At 32.8% G+C, this 18200-nt stretch overlaps 1 long non-coding RNA gene across 1 annotated transcript; it reads right to left on the reverse strand.

Moving 5' to 3' along the window:
* Positions 1 to 2432: 2432 nt before the first annotated feature.
* Positions 2433 to 17377, reverse strand: LOC134527145 (uncharacterized). Its single transcript, XR_010074097.1, has 3 exons — positions 17081 to 17377; positions 6458 to 6529; positions 2433 to 4143 (listed from the first exon to the last, which is right to left on the reverse strand). It is a non-coding gene; the product is annotated as an uncharacterized LOC134527145 (long non-coding RNA).
* Between the last annotated feature and the right edge of the window lie 823 nt (positions 17378 to 18200).

The following is an 18200-nucleotide window of genomic DNA, read 5'->3' on the forward strand; positions in this document are numbered from 1 at the left end:
TACACTCGGTCGTCACTCGCCCTACACACTGCCAGTGTGCTCACCACTCATTCACTACACTCGGTCGTCACTCGCCCTTCACACTGCCCTTGCGCTCACCGCTCATGCACTACACTCGGTCATCACTGGCCCTACACACTGCCAGTGTGCTCACCACTCATGCACTTCACTCAGTCATCACTGGCCCTACACACTGCCAGTGTGCTCACCACTCATGCACTTCACTCGGTCGTCACTCGCCCTACACACTGCCAGTGTGCTCACCGCTCATGCGTTACGCTCGGTCGTCACTCGCCCTTCACACGGACAGTTGGCTCAGGTGATCTGGCGGGCGCGTCTCCCACATTTGCAATATGTGCCTCACCATTTTCTTCAAAAATGTCCAAGTGGTCGTATGAAACAACTTTGAACTTCATCCAATAATACAAAACACACGAATGTTTGTGGGATTTCCAATCGGCTAAGTACACCAGAAAATATCAGTATGTTGTTTATCTGAAGTTGGTAGAAACAATGAATTTACCCGAATTTAGTGTGACGGAAGAAAAAAATAAAATTAAAAATTTGCGATCGACTTAGAACCAAGAAGCCACGCGACAACTGTATCGTCCACTGCCCCTCGGCATAAAGTCGCCAAATCGCCCTACAGAAGGTAATCGGTCCTGCACTCGGCATTCAGGCGATTGGTGTGCGGTAAAATATGGGTCAAGCTCCGAAAACAATGCATTTTGGATCAGTTGATCTCTGAAGTGACTAGATGCCTCTATAGGTGGCCATTTTTATGTATGGAAGCCAGGAGTTTAGTTCCAGCGCGTCAGTGGCGAGATGACCGTCTATCAGTGAGGGTGTCGCCTGTACTCGCTCCGCGGCCTGCCATCTATGAGGAACTAGCAGAAGCTCGACGGTCATTTCGCGGTCTCACTCCAACACACAGCCGAAAAGGACGGAGGAGAAGAAGGCATATCAGCTTCCTTTTACAACAGTCCTTTGCTTCTGTCCTGGGTTGAGGAGAGCTGCGGGTTTTGGGGGTGGGAAGGTAGGTCTCGGCTCCCACGGCTGATATCACATTAGCGAATATAGTTGGAGGAGCTGGATCATTGTTTAGGCGGTCAATTCGACTTACCACTGTTAGTCCAGGAAATAAAAGTTTCAACCTGTGAAAAAATTTGTGCAAAACTGAATTTTTGCACAGTGGTAGAGTCGACTTCACATATTTGCAGCATTTCCTAAACAAAATTGATTCACTAACTTGTGAACTTGGCCATGAAGGTCGCAAGTAACGCACAGCTGCTATAGCGATCCAAGTAATCGCACTAGACTCTTTATAATTATACGGCCTTAGAGCTTAAAGAATGTGCAACGTTTTTAATGGAGATTAATTTCACGTTTTGCCCTTCATTTGTATGTAAATCATAATTTAATTAACTGAACTGATTAAAACAATTATAATCAATAACTTTATCGAGTTTTATTTCCAATTTAGTAGGCTATTCAAATTTGAAAAAATATTACATGGTTGTGTAGAATAAAGTTAATATATTATTTTGATTGTTTTATTTGATGTCTACCGTATGAAGTGCGTTTATGGTAAATATTTTAATGTATGGCTGTAAGACGTTGTCATAACGTTTTCAGTGTGAAGCTCAAGGTGTACGACGGTAAATTTTTGCTATGGTACACTGTTAAAAAATTTTACCGTAAATTTACGAAAAGTACCGGAAAAAAATTCTCCGGTGGTCTTCGTAAATTTACGGTTACTTCATTAGGGAAAAAAAACAAAATCTCCGTAAATTTCACAACCAATGCCGTAACTATACTAGTACTTCGTAAAACTCAGTTACGGATTCTTCGTAAATTTCACGACCAATGCCGTAAATATACCAGTACTTCGTAAAACTCAGATACGGATTCTTCGTAAATTTCACGACCAATGCCGTAAATATACTAGTACTTCGTAAAACTCAGATACGGATTCTTCGTAAATTTCACGACCAATGCCGTAAATATATTAGTACTTCGTAAAACTCAGATACGGATTCTTCGTAAATTTCACTACCAATGCCGTAGATATACTAGTACTTTGTAATTCTCAGATATGGATTCTTCGTAAATTTCACGACCAATGCCGTAAATATATTAGTACTTCGTAAAACTCAGATACGGATTCTTCGTAAATTTCACTACCAATGCCGTAGATATACTAGTACTTTGTAATTCTCAGATATGGATTCTTCGTAAATTTCACGACCAATGCCGTAAATATACCGGTACTTCGTAATACTAAAAAATGTATTCTTAGTAAATTTTACAATTTATACTGTAAATATACAAGTACATTGTGAAATTCAAATAAAGATTATTTGTAAATTTCAAAACCAATGCAGTAAATATACGATAACTTCGTAATATTCAAATACAGATTGTTCCTCAAATTTACAAAAGTTCTGTAAAAATTACTGAAACTCAGTAGCATAAAAATATTGTTTTACCGTTATGTTTACAGCACTTGAAAAATTTACAAAGATAAAGTTATTTTCCATGGTGTAGTACATGTTAATTTATGAAATTCTCTGGGTAATTTGTAACCAGTATAATTACAGTAAAGTCATGCTATTTTAGAATGCAATTAAATACATAGCACTCTTAATTTTTGTGCTTATAATAACTATATAGCTTACTTTTGGAGCAAAAACATAACTCTAAGCCTCTACATGTTTTACTTAATGGCCATTTTACAATTCACACCAAATAAATTACTTTCTACCATTTTATATTATAAACCCAATTTAGAGGTGGAATTTTAATCATGTACAGTGTATATTGAGGGTTTTGTGTGGAAAATCCAGTTACATAAAATCTCTTTATTTTGTCGAATGTATGAGAAGTCAGAAGGAGCCATTTAGAATATACTAAGCCCTGACTTCTTCCCAATTAAAAAATGGTATTCTTTATCTAAATATGATAAAATGTCATAGTTAAAAATATTATATTTACTCACATTCTTACATTAACTCCATTATTTGTTAGACTATAATCTAGAAGATACGAATCCTGTTTTAAATTTTATCAAAATCAGGTAAGTAGCAAAGACTTCATTACGTTATAAACTTTTAAACTCAAAAAATTACATAATTTAAAGATTAGTAGGATACTCAACCTTGCCTTATGCTTCATTTAGCCTAATTGTGAGGTATTTTTATGATACTTATCACCCCTCCCTGAGGGGTGGAATTTTTTATTAGTGAAAAATCATTACAAAGCAACACACTTTGAGGCATACAGTATTAAAAAGTACCAAAGTATGGGTTTTTTGGATACTTTTAATGATAAGTTACTCTATAGCATTTGTGTTAATCCAGTATATGGGCTACCTATGTATCAAACTGTAACCAAATTGGTTAAGTGTAAAAAGCACAATTGAAAAGCATATGAACCTTAAAATTTTTAAGTTTATATATTTGTAGGAAGTAGGACCAGTGTTTATACTACAATGAAAAAGTATGTTAACTTGTGAAGTAATAAAAAGTATAAATACATTGTACTTAAATCATCTAGTTTTGAATAAATATCCATTTACTGTATTTATTATTATTTTAGTGCAAAAACACACCAATAGAGCTTATAATGATATGTAAATCCCGAAAATTTTTGCTAAAAATTCCCACAATAAGTTTTGCTTAGGAGACATAGTTTCTGTTACAAAATTGAAACATTAAACAACAAAAAAACATAATATTTAGCAGCACTGCTAGTTGATTAACGTACAGAATATGCCATTGTAAGACATAAGAACCATAATCGTAGCACATAGTTCCTTTGTTTATGTGCTGGTAAATTTTCAAAAATTAAAATAAATAAATGAGCTATACCTTTATAAATATTTATTTACAAAATGCATTGTTAATATAAGCCAACATTTTAAATAAATATAAATGTAAAATATTCATATTAGAATTGTTTAATCACAATAATTAAAAAAAAAAATAATCTTGAAACACCACACAAATCTGCATGTACAAATCATCCAACAGCTTTGACAATTCAACAATTTTAGTAATTGTATCTGTCACTTTCTTCAAAGTTCCAACTCTGGGGTTTCCTTGATGCTTTTTTTATACAGTAGGATTAATCTTCATAATGGACCTGAAAAATAATAAAAGCATAATTTATAACTATCAGTGGAAGGTTGTATAAACTGATAAAAATAAATATAAAATTATCTATCCAAATAAAATGTGGGTTGTACAGAAAAGTGTTTGTCGAATAAGACTTGCAATTAATGATACTGAAAGACAAAAAATGTGTTTTCATAGCTGACAGAGCAAGCACACACCTGTTTATTCACCACATTGGCACGCGATTAAAAGTGTCATATGTATTTATGTACAAGGCAGATTGTCATATAACGTACTATGATTATACATAAATAAAAACAAGTTTTTGTACAGGATGTGTCTGTATCTGACCAACAAATATCAGCTGCAGGTTCAACACGACAAAATAACCTTTGTACGACTTATGTTCTGACTTGCTTCAAGGCTTGTATATACGTCATTGTGGTTGGGGCTGAACAATATTTTTATTGTAAATAATAGTGAAAGTATTTAAGATGAAACACTGGGTATGAGTTAAACAACAACCATGAATTGTGTCACTGTTGTAAATATTTCCTGAAATAATTAGGGGTAGCAACAAATCACAAAAGTATGTGGAAAATAAAGCCCAAGTTTTCAGTCACATTCAGACTCATCCTCTATATGTCAGATTTCTATCAAAAAACATATAATTTAGTCAAATAAGTTTTCTGACTGCACGTACCTATGTAAATATTACAAATAACAGCCCACTTCATAATTAGTTTTGCTAATTAATAAAGTAAGGCAAATAACACCTGTTAGAAAGTATGTTTCAGACTTAAATGCTCATGATTTCAATCAAAATCACATGCAATCTCGCATAATGCTCAAGCACTTTTTGATAATGTTACAAATACAAGAACATTTCTTTCTTTCAATTTTTTTTGGGGTACACTCATTTAGGTTGCCATTTATTTTATTATGATAAGAAAGCTTAAAATAAATTCATTGCTCGCAGGATGAGTTTGATGATACAAAAATATTCATACTATTTTAAGAGGTAGATAAATTCAAAATAGAAAAAAATATATATGTTTCAACAAGCTTTTTTGAAGGAAATTAAGTATTCAAAATCTTGAAAATCAAAACTGTTAACAATTAGTGTTTTAGCAATGATTACGGACAAGATTACGTATATGGTAAATTTGGATGAAACCGGAAAGCATATCAATTCACCATGAAACATCAAACATAAAATGTCATTAATCTCCAAATTTCATTTAGAAATCAATCAATTTGTTAGCAAAACTTTAGTAAATCACAAAAATGTAAATATATTCATTCAATTAATATCATTTTGTCAGCATAAAGCTTGTTGCAAAATATAGCATCAAAATACATCGCAAAAATTTAATTTTACCTTATTTGTGCTATCATCTCTTATTAGTAACTCATTTTTAAACTCCTGATGTTTGTACATTTCCAAGTCACACATTCCCTTGTAAATTTATTTTTATTCAGAATAGTTCTGTTTAAGGCATAAATATTAAATAATTATTTTAATGTAAAAGTGCATCCTATATTAGTCAAAATAGGATTAATAAATATTGAAGTATGTATTTATTATGTATTAATTGTTGTAAAACATACCACCTCTATGTATAAAATTAATTAACAATGACATCAAAGTCTCCTGTTTCATAATCTAAATTGTCTTTAAAAATAAAACCATAAAATATTGTATCTAGCAAAGATATATAATTCAAGGGATTAAATTCAATAAAAATTTATTGTAGTTTTAGGAAAAGTTGTTAAGAAATAATTAATGTCAGAAATGAGGGGAGTACAAAGAGGGAGAAGGGATCACCAATGGAAGATTCCAAGGGAGTGGAAACAAACTGAACGAGGAAGGCAGGTGTTTCTGGTGAGGACGGGGCGAGAGTGGAATGGTCTTGAGGGAGGGGTACTGGATGGGAGAGGAGGAAAGGACTTCAGAAGACTTCAGGAATTGGGAGAGTGAGATAGCGAGGGGAGTTCCTTGCCACCGGGTGAAAGCCCAACTGCAAGTGTAAAGAATAATAATAATGATGATGATAATAAAATGAAACGGTTTAATATGAATTCATTGAAATATCTGCAATACTTTCTACAATCAAATTGAAATTTAAAGAACTATAAATAATTTACACCTGGTTTTCCTAATGCTCAGTAACATCATTTCTTAAATTTTCAGTGATAATATTTCACATTAACACACAACTCCTGAATATAATACTAATCTGATTTTATAATCTAGGCTACCTTTGAATGAATTCCAATGCTTTTGCCACTGAAATAGGACATTAAATATTAAAAATGCAAATACTACAGACAGCACTTACTACGTCTGATGTTTCTAGGGACATTTTCTTGTCCACAAACAAGATAAACTTCCGAGAATTAGGGAGATGGCCCTGGAAAACAATAATACCATATAACTCATTAAAAGCCACAAAACTTATAAAAAACCCTGCAAGTTCACATTTTAAGCAAATAGTTAATGCATGTTTTCCACCAATCCTTGTAAATGTTTTAACTCTCAATTAAAAAAAAAATTGCAACTTATTTCAACTATAAATTTATGCAATCTTAAAGGCACACAAGGAAAACAAGAACATAAATACTGTAAATATATTTAGGAGCAAAAATTCAAAAGGCTAGCAGTAACAATAAACTTGGCTCCGATGGGAAGCTACAACAATCAAGAAAGTCAAACTACTAGGTACTACTTCTGTCCCAACCCTCACCACATAAGTACATTTTCTCAGTGATGACCAGTCACCATGGATTCCATCACAAATGAACATAATGACATCGCATACAGGAAAGTAAGTTTGATAACCGGAAGACAAAAGAACTATATTGAAATTCAGACACAATGAATCATTTAACATTCAGAAAAATAAAAAGTAAATTTATAATTAATTAATACCAGTAATGTGTAAAGTATTTTGTATCATAATATATTTACTGTCATATAACTGTTGAATCCCATTCCTAACTTTATGTACCTAGATAAAATAGTGTGAACACAATAATGATAAATTAGTTGATAGACATGACTGATTTACCACCATACTTTAATCTACACCAATTTAGACAATTTGACCACAAGAAAAAAAAAGTTTATAAAAGAACCATATTCTGTAAGAATATGCTGTAAATTATATGTAAATATTTCAGTTTAACTGCTGACATAAATAACCAAAATTTATGAATAACTTGGATTTAAAATAAAAATGTAAGTTTGCTACATAACAATTTTATGAATAAGCCTTTTCCCACAATTAAATGGCTTGAAATGATTTTATGGTTTGTTAAATTTCCTTTTCGTATACACAGTGAATGCTATATGAGTTACACTAGGTATCCATGTGGTAGACGCCAACAAGCAACAGGCTGCAATATCTAAAATATTGTGCTTAGCATTTCTCACAACAAAAAAAAATTGTTAGGTATATCTCACCCTCAATTTTAAGTGGTAATACTAATAGAACAAAAACCAATCACTTGTAAAAAAAAAACATTGCAGTTTGCCTCTAACTGTAGCAGTGGGCTCAGAATTCCTATAGAACTGTGTAAGCATACTGCACATATACTTGTTAGATGCTGCATCATTATTTTGAGTACCTATGTCAGGTATTGTTACGTTAGGTTAAATTAGGTTAGTTGGATGGATTAAGTTCGTCAAGGTATCATGAACTGATATATCAAATATTTTTTTTTACATAAGGGGTCGTCCATTAATCACGTGATGTTTTTCTTAGCAAATTTTTAACCCCCCCCCCCCCCCCTAGTGATTTGTGGTGAGGTTTTAGACTACCCCACCACCCCCCCCCCCCTCCAAAAAAAATCACGTGTATTTTTTCGGTACAAAATATTTTTAAAATTTTCAGAATATTATCTTTAAATATAGGTATAATCTAATTTAATTCTGGAAAATTAAGCACAGCATGTATATTCGGCACCAAAATCACAGTCTTACTGGCGACTGGCAAGCCGAGCCAGGCGGGGATATTGTTGCCTGGCTACGGCGAGTCAAGGTCACGCGTCGCTTTTCGGTTTAGTAGAAATCGCGTGAAAAAATTAATACACGTGATATCTCTCTACACCCCTCCTCCCCCCTTGTGATATTTCGTGATTTTTCCGAACCCACCCCCCCCCCTCCTTTCGAGCCTCACGTGATTAATGGACGATCCCTAACCCAGTCAACATTGGGTTGACCTAGGTGTACATGGGTAAACGCAGAATTAAAAAATTCTTAGTGCTTAGTTTTTATGTAACTTTGCAAGCCATCTTACTTCAGCCAGTCTTAAAATTTTTAGCAATGTCAAAACCCCCAAAAGCTGACTATTTATTATCTAAATCTGTGCAGGAGACTTGGAATAAGATGAAAAGTAAACCTAGTTTAATATTTTACTGAGAATTAGTAGCAATAAGTATAAACTAAGCACACATTCCTGAGAAATAAGCATTTCGCCTCATGTCCCAAAATATACTAAAACCAAACACAAGCTGTACTATTGAAACAAAATAGAAATAATAGAATACAAAAAGAATGCACGCAAAGGAACAAGTTATATGATGAATTGCAATAAAAAATAACACGTGGAGCCATTACATCATTTGATTTAATAATACAAGTCAATTACTTAAATAAAATAATATTTTAAAAACCCTCTACCAATAACATTGAAATTTAATTCCTTAATTTTTATACAATGTAGGTCAGAGATTTTGTGAGTAGTTGGTAACAAATAATGTACTAATTTGATTATAAAAATTATTTACCTAATTTGATTGATCATGCTTTTATCATCAAATTGTTAAATTACTGATCCTGGTACATACTACGATCAATGGTTGCCCCCATTTTTAAAATTTGTTCCACACAATATACCTATATTATTATTTTGAATAAACAAATACAACTTCCATAATATAATTAATTAGCTGCAGTATCTAGGTATCCATGAGTTACATGAAAATGGATAGTGCTATATGACAAGTGTGGTGGACACTGAGAAATGACATACAATTACTGTTTGTATGTCTATTATCTATGATTTTCTGTTATAAAAATGAATTCACCCATGGTGATGGTTGAAAAGTCTAGAAGTTTATGTGCTACAGCGCTGTCTGGTGAAGAGTTACTAAAATGAATAGCATAAAAAACACTCTCCATGAAAAAACACTGATATGCCAACTTTCATGATGATCGGTCAAATGGTGTGTCTCATATGTACCAACATATATTTTTAACTACATATATCAAGTTTAGTGTAACTAGTAGTTAAGAACATGTTATTCTTATAAATTTAATACTTCACCATCTTCATAAAGTAACAGCTAATAAAAATTAAACCAATTTTGAAATTGTAATATTGAAACAAAAATTATAAAAAATGTTGTCTAGGTGTACAGTAACTGTGCAAATTTCGCTATGGGTATTTCAAGTAAAATAAGGCCACAAAATTCTGCTTTCTTAACACTATAATTTTTCTTAAAATATCACCATGAAATCTTGATACAATTTGGGACATGCCCCATTGCTGTACATAAGAAACCTTAAATTTGTACAAAAACCTTCATTTACAATAAAAGCTAAACATGCAAACACAGAAAACAAGCTAAAATCAGCCAATATAAAAAAAAGCACAGAATTCTACTGTATATTTGTGCTGTTGATATTTCTTGGCACTACCTGCTTTTATTTTGTTTTCTGTGTGTTTGCACATTCAAATTTTTTGTATTTTAATTTTTCTCGGTTATTTTCAGGTTTATTAAGACATACAGTCATACAGCTATGGTTTATGTCCAAAAAAAATCTTTAGTCAATCTTACCCAATGCAGTAACCATTCAAAGACTGAACCATGAAATCTTGTCTTCAGCCATGAGGTATATATTAATACATGAATAAGTGGTGAGTTGTGTATGTATGTAGGCTACACACACAAAAAAAAACCTACAAATGAAAAGATAAATTGAAATTTTGGCATTACTTTATAAAAAAATGTAACTTACCTCCACAACCATTCTGATCCCTAAACATCATCTACTCAAAGTAACTTTAACTATAATAGGCCTAAATAACACTATAATTGACCATACCAACCAAGTTTAATTATATATAATATCACTGATTTACCTATCCCATTATTTGTTTATTTATTTTATAATTATAAACAAATATTTTTTCTCTTCTTCTTACATTTTGTTGTATTTTTATTTCTTTTTTTTTTTACTTATATTCATTCGAGCCCTTCCCATTTACTTTATTTTATAATAAATTTGCAGCTGAACAACACTGCCCATGTTATTAAAAAAAATTGCCAGTTTCACCCATTGTAGCCTTAACTTAACATCCCCCACCCATGATCCAGTTCTACCAACATAAAATACCTACCCCTGGCTTAGAATAACTTTCCACTGATAGCCTTACTTTAAACTAAATTAACTTTACTGATTACCTGCCGCTTTGTTAATTTCTGCCAACTAAAGAGGCCTGAACAACTTAAATTTTTTTTTGTTTTCCTATATTTTGTTTTCCCAATTATGTTGAATTTGCTTCTTGTTTCTGCTAAATTCTAATGTTTTTTCCTTCCCTGCTGCCTCCCACTTATTATAATCTTCATAACCATAACAACCAAGTTAAATAATATACAACAACCTGATTTGTTCATCCCATAACTTTTTAATTTATTTTAGTTTTCAACCTTATCATTGCTTTTTTTTACAAGCAGACTTTTTTCACATACTTTATTTTATAGTAAATTTAATCCTTAACAACCCTGTCAATGTTATTAGAAAACATTGCCAATTTCACCCGTCGTAGCCATTACTTTACCTCTCCCCCACCCATGATTCAGTTCCACGTACATATATATATATGATAAATGCTGTTCTGCTAAAGTCTGCCAACTAAACAGTCTGACCAATCAGCATTATTATTATTTATCTAAATTTGCTTTACTTTTGTTTTCACTCTTGTGCTTCCCTAATGTTTTGTTTCTGTTAAATTCTAAAGTTTTTACACCCCATGCTACCTTCTGCTCATAAAAACTAGACAATAACTACATGACCACAAAATTTTAATCCAACCACACTCCACCCAGTTAAAATAAAACCTACACAATTCCAACCAAACTTGTGTTCCCCCCCCCCCCCCCTGACCACATCTTTTTAAAAAAAAAATAATATTGCAATCAACTTCACCTTTTTCATTGTTTTATTTTCTTTATTATTAAGTAGCTTGCCCCACCATCTGAGGTAAAGTCTTGTGGGTGTTAGACACTTTGTTTACCATCAATTAGTTTTACAATGTTTAGCTGTTCATATTTTTAACCATCAGCTATTGGCCAAATTTTCTATCTGTACTTGAAATATCTTAAGCTTTGAGGGTATTAGACACCATTCTTTAAGCATCATGCAAGCTCTTCAAGCAAACCAATACTTTTCTTTTTTCAAAGTTTTTATTTGCTCAGTTTTTGTTTGTTTTTCCTTTTGCAGGTCTGAATTTTTTTAAGTTTGTGAGGGTTAGACCTTATGTATATTGGCAAGTGTTATATGTACTAGTATTTATTTTTCTTTCCAAAGTATAACATGAGATACTTAAGGCATGCTTAGATTTGCAAAAAGATTAGGCCAGTGCCAATGTCTGCTCTCAACTTTTAACTCCAATTTCTCCATTGCAATAACTGAATGCTTGCACACAAGATTTTTCCTTGCTTTGGCATGTTTACTCTGCCAAATTAACATCTAGCATCACTTGGTTTGTGTACAGGACTGACCTGAGGTGTCTGGGTGGTAGGGTCTGCCATGAGCAGACTTTTAGTGCCCTCAAAGGCTGCCACCTTTTTTATCTTAATTTTATCTAGTGTTTGCTTTTTGAAATAATGCCTGGCCAAAATGGCAAATTGAACATAATAATTAACTTCACTCCCCTAATTATTTGAAAACCTAATGAGAAGTGGGAAAGACACCCCTACCCAGTTCAGCCCTGCATACAACAGGGCTTGTGCATTAACTGTAGGCAAGCATTCAGAAAGATTTAACAGTCAGGTTAACTAATAGGCTCCCGCCCCTGTCGTACCACTTCCTGGAGTTGGCTGGGGAGAAGGGGGTCGCGGCGTACATGACTGTACCTCGGCTGGAGCTTGTAGGAACTTCAATACAGCCTGGTGTCCAAGCTTGGTTGGTCTCTCCGAGGCTGGTCAAATGTGCTCACCCTCAGATGGCGGGGCAAGCTACTTAATAATAAAGAAAATAAAACAATGAAAAAGGTGAAGTTAATTGCAATTATTATTATTTTTAAGATGTGTATGTGGGGGGGGGGGGGGGGGGGGGCGCACGACAAAGGTTTGGTTGGAATTGTGTAGGTTTTATTTTAACTTGGTGGAGTGTGGTTGGATAAAAATTTTGATGTTTATGTAGTTATTGTCTAGTTTTTATGAGCAGAAGGTAGCATGGGGTGTAAAAACTTTAGAATTTAACAGAAACAAAATATAAGAGCAGCACAAGAGTTAAAACAAAAGTAAAGCAAATTGAGGTAAATAATAATATTAATGCTGATTGGTCAGACTGTTTAGTTGGCAGACTTTAGCAGAACAGCATTTATCATATATATTTATGTACGTGGAACTGAATCATGGGTGGGGGAGAGGTAAAGTAATGGCTACGACGGATGAAACTGGCAATTTTTTCTAATAACATTGGCAGGGTTGTTAAAGATTAAATTTACTATAAAATAAAGTATGTGAAAAAAGTCTGCTTGTAAAAAAAAGCAATGATAAGGTTGAAAACAATTAAAAATAAATTAAAAAGTTATGGGATGTATATTATTTAACTCGGTTGTTATGGTTATGAAGATTATAATAAGTGGGAGCAGCAGGGAAGGCAAAAACAGAATTTAGCAGAAACAAGAAGCAAATTCAACATAATTGGGAAAATAAAATATTGGGGAAAAAAAAAAAAAAAAATGTAGGTTGTTCAGGCCTCTTTAGTTGGCAGAAATTAATAAAGCGGCAAGTAATCAGTAAAGTTAATTTAGTTTAAAGTAAGGCTATCAGTGGAAAGTTATTCTAAGCCAGGGGGTAGGTATTTTATGTTGGTAGAACTGGATCATGGGTGGGGGATGTAAAGTTATGGCTACAATGGGTGAAACTGGCAATTTTTTTTAATAACATGGGCAGTGTTGTTTAGATGCAAATTTATTATAAAATAAAGTAAATGGGAAGGGCTTGAATAAATATAAGTAATACAAAAGAAATAAAAATACAACAAAATGTAAAAAGAAGAGAAAAAATTTTTTTTTTAGAATTATAAAATAAATAAACAAATAATGGGATAGGTAAATCAGTGTTATTATATATAATTAAACTTGGTTGTTATGCCAAGTATAGTGTTATGTATTATAGTTACATAAAGTTACTTTTGAGTAGATGATGTTTAGGGATCAGAATGGTTGTGGAGGTAAGTTACATTTTTATAAAGTAATGCCAAAATTTCAATGTATCTTTTCATTTGTAGTTTTTTTTTTGTGAGTAGCCTACATACATACACAACTCACCACTAATTAATGTTTTAATATATACCTCATACATGCAGTGGCGTAGCCAGGATTTGTGTATGGGGGGTGTTAAGAAGTATGGCCCCCTCCCCCCCTGTATTAAAGCGGGGGGTCCGGGGGTCCTCCCCCGGGAAAATTTGGATTTGAAGGTGTAAAATAGTACTATTTTAGCAGTTTTCGGTACTTAAATTTAAATATTGTAATGGTAAATTTTTTTATTAATTTTAATATGACATTTGTTTGAGTGATGAATAAGAAATTAATTCAATATTTGGTGCTAAGGGGGGGGGGGGGGGTTTGAACCCCTAACCCCCCCCCCCCCCCCGGCTACGCCCCTGCATACATGAAGACAAGATTTCATGGTTCAGTCCTTGAATGGTTACTGCATTGGGTAAGATTGATTAAAAAAATTGTTTTATGGACATAAACCATAGCTGTATGACTGTATGTCTTAAGAAACCTGAAAATATTTGAGAAAAATTAAAATAAATGCATGTGCAAACACACAGAAAACAAAATAAAAGCAGGTAGTGCCAATAATTAAAAATTCAACAGCATAAAAAATACAGTAGAAATCTGTTTTTTTTTTTTTACATTGGCTCATTTTAGCTTGTTTTCTGTGTTTGCATGTTCATCTTTTTTTGTAAATGAATGTTTTTGTCCAAATTTAAGGTTTCTTATGACCAGCAATGGGGCACGTCCCAAATTGTATCAAGATTTCATGGTGAAATTTTAAGAAGAATTTTGGTGTTATAAAAACAGAATTTTGTATTGTGTGGTCTTATTTTACTTGAAATACCCACAGCGAAATTTACACAGTTACTATACACCTAGACCACATTTTTTATAATGCTTGTTTCAATATTACAATTTCAAAATTGGTTTAATTGTTATTAGCTGTTACTTTATGAAGATGGTGAAGTATTAAATTTATAAGAATAACATGTTCTTAACTACTAGTTAATAATAATAGCTTTGTTAGGAATGCAGTTCTGAGGCACTTAAAGTAGCAGGTGGAGAGCAGCTATGACTGGGTTATCTTCGGAACAGGCAGCCTGCCTATAAAAATTATTATTATGTACCTATCTAAGTAAAGTTAGGAAGGGGCTACTTCCCAGGTTCACCGAATTATAGTTTAAGTGCATAGGTTAAGTTTGAATTTATTTAAGGACCGCAGGGAGCTAGGCTCCCTGAAAACATAGTCTATCCAAGTTTTTTGTATTAATTTGATGTACAGGCAGACTAGATCTGACTTCTCACTTAAATTCACTTAGCTGTATTAAGTTAGTGACTTGTGGGGACTAGGTCCCCTTTAAACTTAGTTTTAACGTCCCACATTTTGAGGTAGGGAACCGGCCCCAGGGGCACGGTGAGATTAATTTGACCTTCAGTCTACCCCTAATTTTAATTTTCTTCGGGTGTTTGGCACCCCTGTCCTATTTGGTTGTGGTTTTAATATTGTAAAGGTTTTTCCAGTAAAAGTAAGGTTTTTCTGGAGGAAGTTAAGTGTTTTTGAGAGGACTAGATGCACAGATGCTCAGTGTACAGGTCTTGGAATCAAAATCAAAAGTGAAAGGTTTCTTATGTAATCAGCCATACTTTAAATCTGTAAAATTGTCAATATTAACATTATCATAAAATAGCTTCCTTTTTATCCCCTGATTTCTGAAAACTTGTTAAATTTTAAGACCTTTGAAGTCGAGGGAAATGGCTAGTTCTGATATATTACCATGAAACAAATATTGATTGAGATATTTAAATTGCTGTACATTAATTCTTACAACAAGGTAATTATGGAGAGTAGTGAATTTTGGGAAACCAGGCAAAAATTAACTTAGATGAAAAGTTGGTTATAATCATTCGGTTACATTTATAATGTAGCTGACCTAAAAGAAAAAAATCTATTAAAGAGAATTATTAACATTTTCCTCTTACAATCAGATCTCAGCAGGGTTACCAGAAAGAAGGTGCAGAAAAACACAGTTAATTATTTTTAATGTTTTTCACAAACTAATGTGACCCCTATTCACACCAATTTGCAGCCATTTTTATTGTAGATTACATAACCTATTCCTCACCCTCGTAGAAATTGTTTCGAAAACACGAGATAATTTAAAAAAAAAACAGTTCTAAAACTTTTGTTTTCAGGAATTAAAGCATCTCTCCTTCAGAATTACTGAAATACCATTGATTTCTTTAATTTAATTTATTAACAACATATTTCAAAAAATTAAAAGAATGTGATGAACATTTCAACATAATTAAAGAAAGCCAAATCCTTTTCTGCATTTATTTCCGTGACTTACGTGTTTTAGATTTTATTCTGGAACGATGAACATTTTTCTTATGAGTGAGTGATGAACTTTTTTCCTTATGAATGCACTATACCAATTACAACAGCATTTTTTAAATTACAATTTTTAATAATGCTAAACATAATGAGAGGAATACAAAAGTAGAAATCTCAAAATTATAGTTTTATACTTTCTGAAGAGCACCTGCTTTAGCACATTGCCAACCGAGTACAGCGGGTGGCCAGGAAACAATAAACATTATTTTAACCCCATTGGTCAATTTTGTTTGGGTAAATTAGTACAAAACAAAAGCTTTTAAGTGCATGCATAAAAAAATTCATAGTCCCAAAATAAAATCCATTAGTACATAAAAATTACATTAATAAATCTAGAAACAAATTTTGTTCATCTGAAAGTACGTTGTTAATGTTCATTACATACTATGTTTTGAATATGTGTAGGCATAATAAATTAAAGCAAAGAATACATGCTTAGATAATACTGAAGGATACTTTCCTAAGATAAAAAACTTTCAAATGGCTATTTTTTTTTACTTCCTGACTTATTTTCAAATAATTTTCTAAGCTGACATTTGATACTTCAAGTTGTTCAATTTTAATGGTAAAAGTTCCGTATCGCGTATCTAAGTTGAGCCCTTGATCTTGATGGCATTAAACTGTACATTTTGACCCTGTGGTACACAATGCTTACTGTTTCAATTAAGTACATCATTAGATCCTGAACTTCAGGTAGAACAATAAATAAAGATTGTAAGTTGAATAAAAGTTGCATTTTTGGTTAAAGAGCATAGAATAAAAGTATTTTCGGAATTTTTAATTTTTTTTAACAAATATCGCCAAACTATGAAAATTAAAAAATTCGATATCTCCTTAAGTATTTATAATTTATATCCACCGGGTTTAATGAAAAGAGGAAGTGAAAGAGCATAATATGCATAATAATAAAAGTATTTTCGGATTTTTAACATTTTTTTTCTAAACTACATATTTACCGAAACCTGGTTATATTATTGGTGGGATAAAAAACTTATATATATAATATAATTTATTTAAATAAAAACAGATACTCTAATTGAACTTACCTTGCGCATGGACTCACAAAATTCTTCCGATTGTATAAAACTTCGAAAAATTGCTTGCTTTCTTCTTCCACACATGGCTGACCACGGTCAACTTCCAGACTAAGCTATTTTTTCATTACATGTAGCAGGTATTTTATCAATCTTAAAAGCAGTAAACTTAATTTCAACAATATAAAATCACTAGGAATATCTCTTGAACAAAACACGGTAACACGGAATGCATGGGGAAAAAAACAAATGATAGTTCACGAAGTAGGCCGAAGTACGCCGAAGTAAATTACGCGCATGCGTAGAGGGTACTAAACGGTGAATGAGAGAGAGGGGCGATAGCACAGCTATCTCTCTCTCTCTAATACCACCGTAATTTTACGGAGATTCCGTTTTACAGAAATACGAAGAGCGTTCAGTTTATTTACGGGTGTTTCTTCGTTGGAATGTCCGTAAATTTACTGTAATTTTTAACAGTGTATTAATCATAGTCAGCTCTAAAACTGTGTACAAAATTTTTCTTTGGACAAATTTCTCACAGTTTTGTACCTCTTTTTTTTAAATTTGTTTCCTCGAATATGTACATGGACATGTATGGACATCGTGAAACTTGATTAAAACTGTAAGCTTTCCCATGACTAAATTCTGCAATAAATACAGTGAGTATATAAAATGGAAAGACAGAGCGTAAACAATTTATTTTATTGCCAGTAATTATAATAATGGTAATCTTATCAAAATATAGTGATTTGTGCTGTGTACTATAAGAATAGTACAGACCGCTGAAACTATTCATTTAAACTTTTTTTTACGTTTTTATTGCCGTTGCTAAGATACCTGACGTAACATATTTTTTTACAGGTTTATTAAACTTTATTAAACTTTTTATGTTTATAACACTATTTCAAGCACATTTACAGATTTTGCCAAGTGACAGTTTGATTAATTAACTATTTAATGTTTTGAGATCGTTAAATCTCGTTTTCTTTGATTTCCTGGACAGCACCCTGTGATTGGCCGAGGCTTTGGCGGCGCCTCAACTGAGCGCCTGGCGCCAGGGATTCTGGAAAATGGAACGTTTTGTTCCGGCTTGTGAAATACAGCTTCCCGTCAGGACCTCCTGAAGGAAGCA

The sequence above is a fragment of the Bacillus rossius genome, chromosome 1, assembly GCF_032445375.1.
Source record: "Bacillus rossius redtenbacheri isolate Brsri chromosome 1, Brsri_v3, whole genome shotgun sequence".
Lineage (NCBI taxonomy): Eukaryota > Metazoa > Arthropoda > Insecta > Phasmatodea > Bacillidae > Bacillus > Bacillus rossius.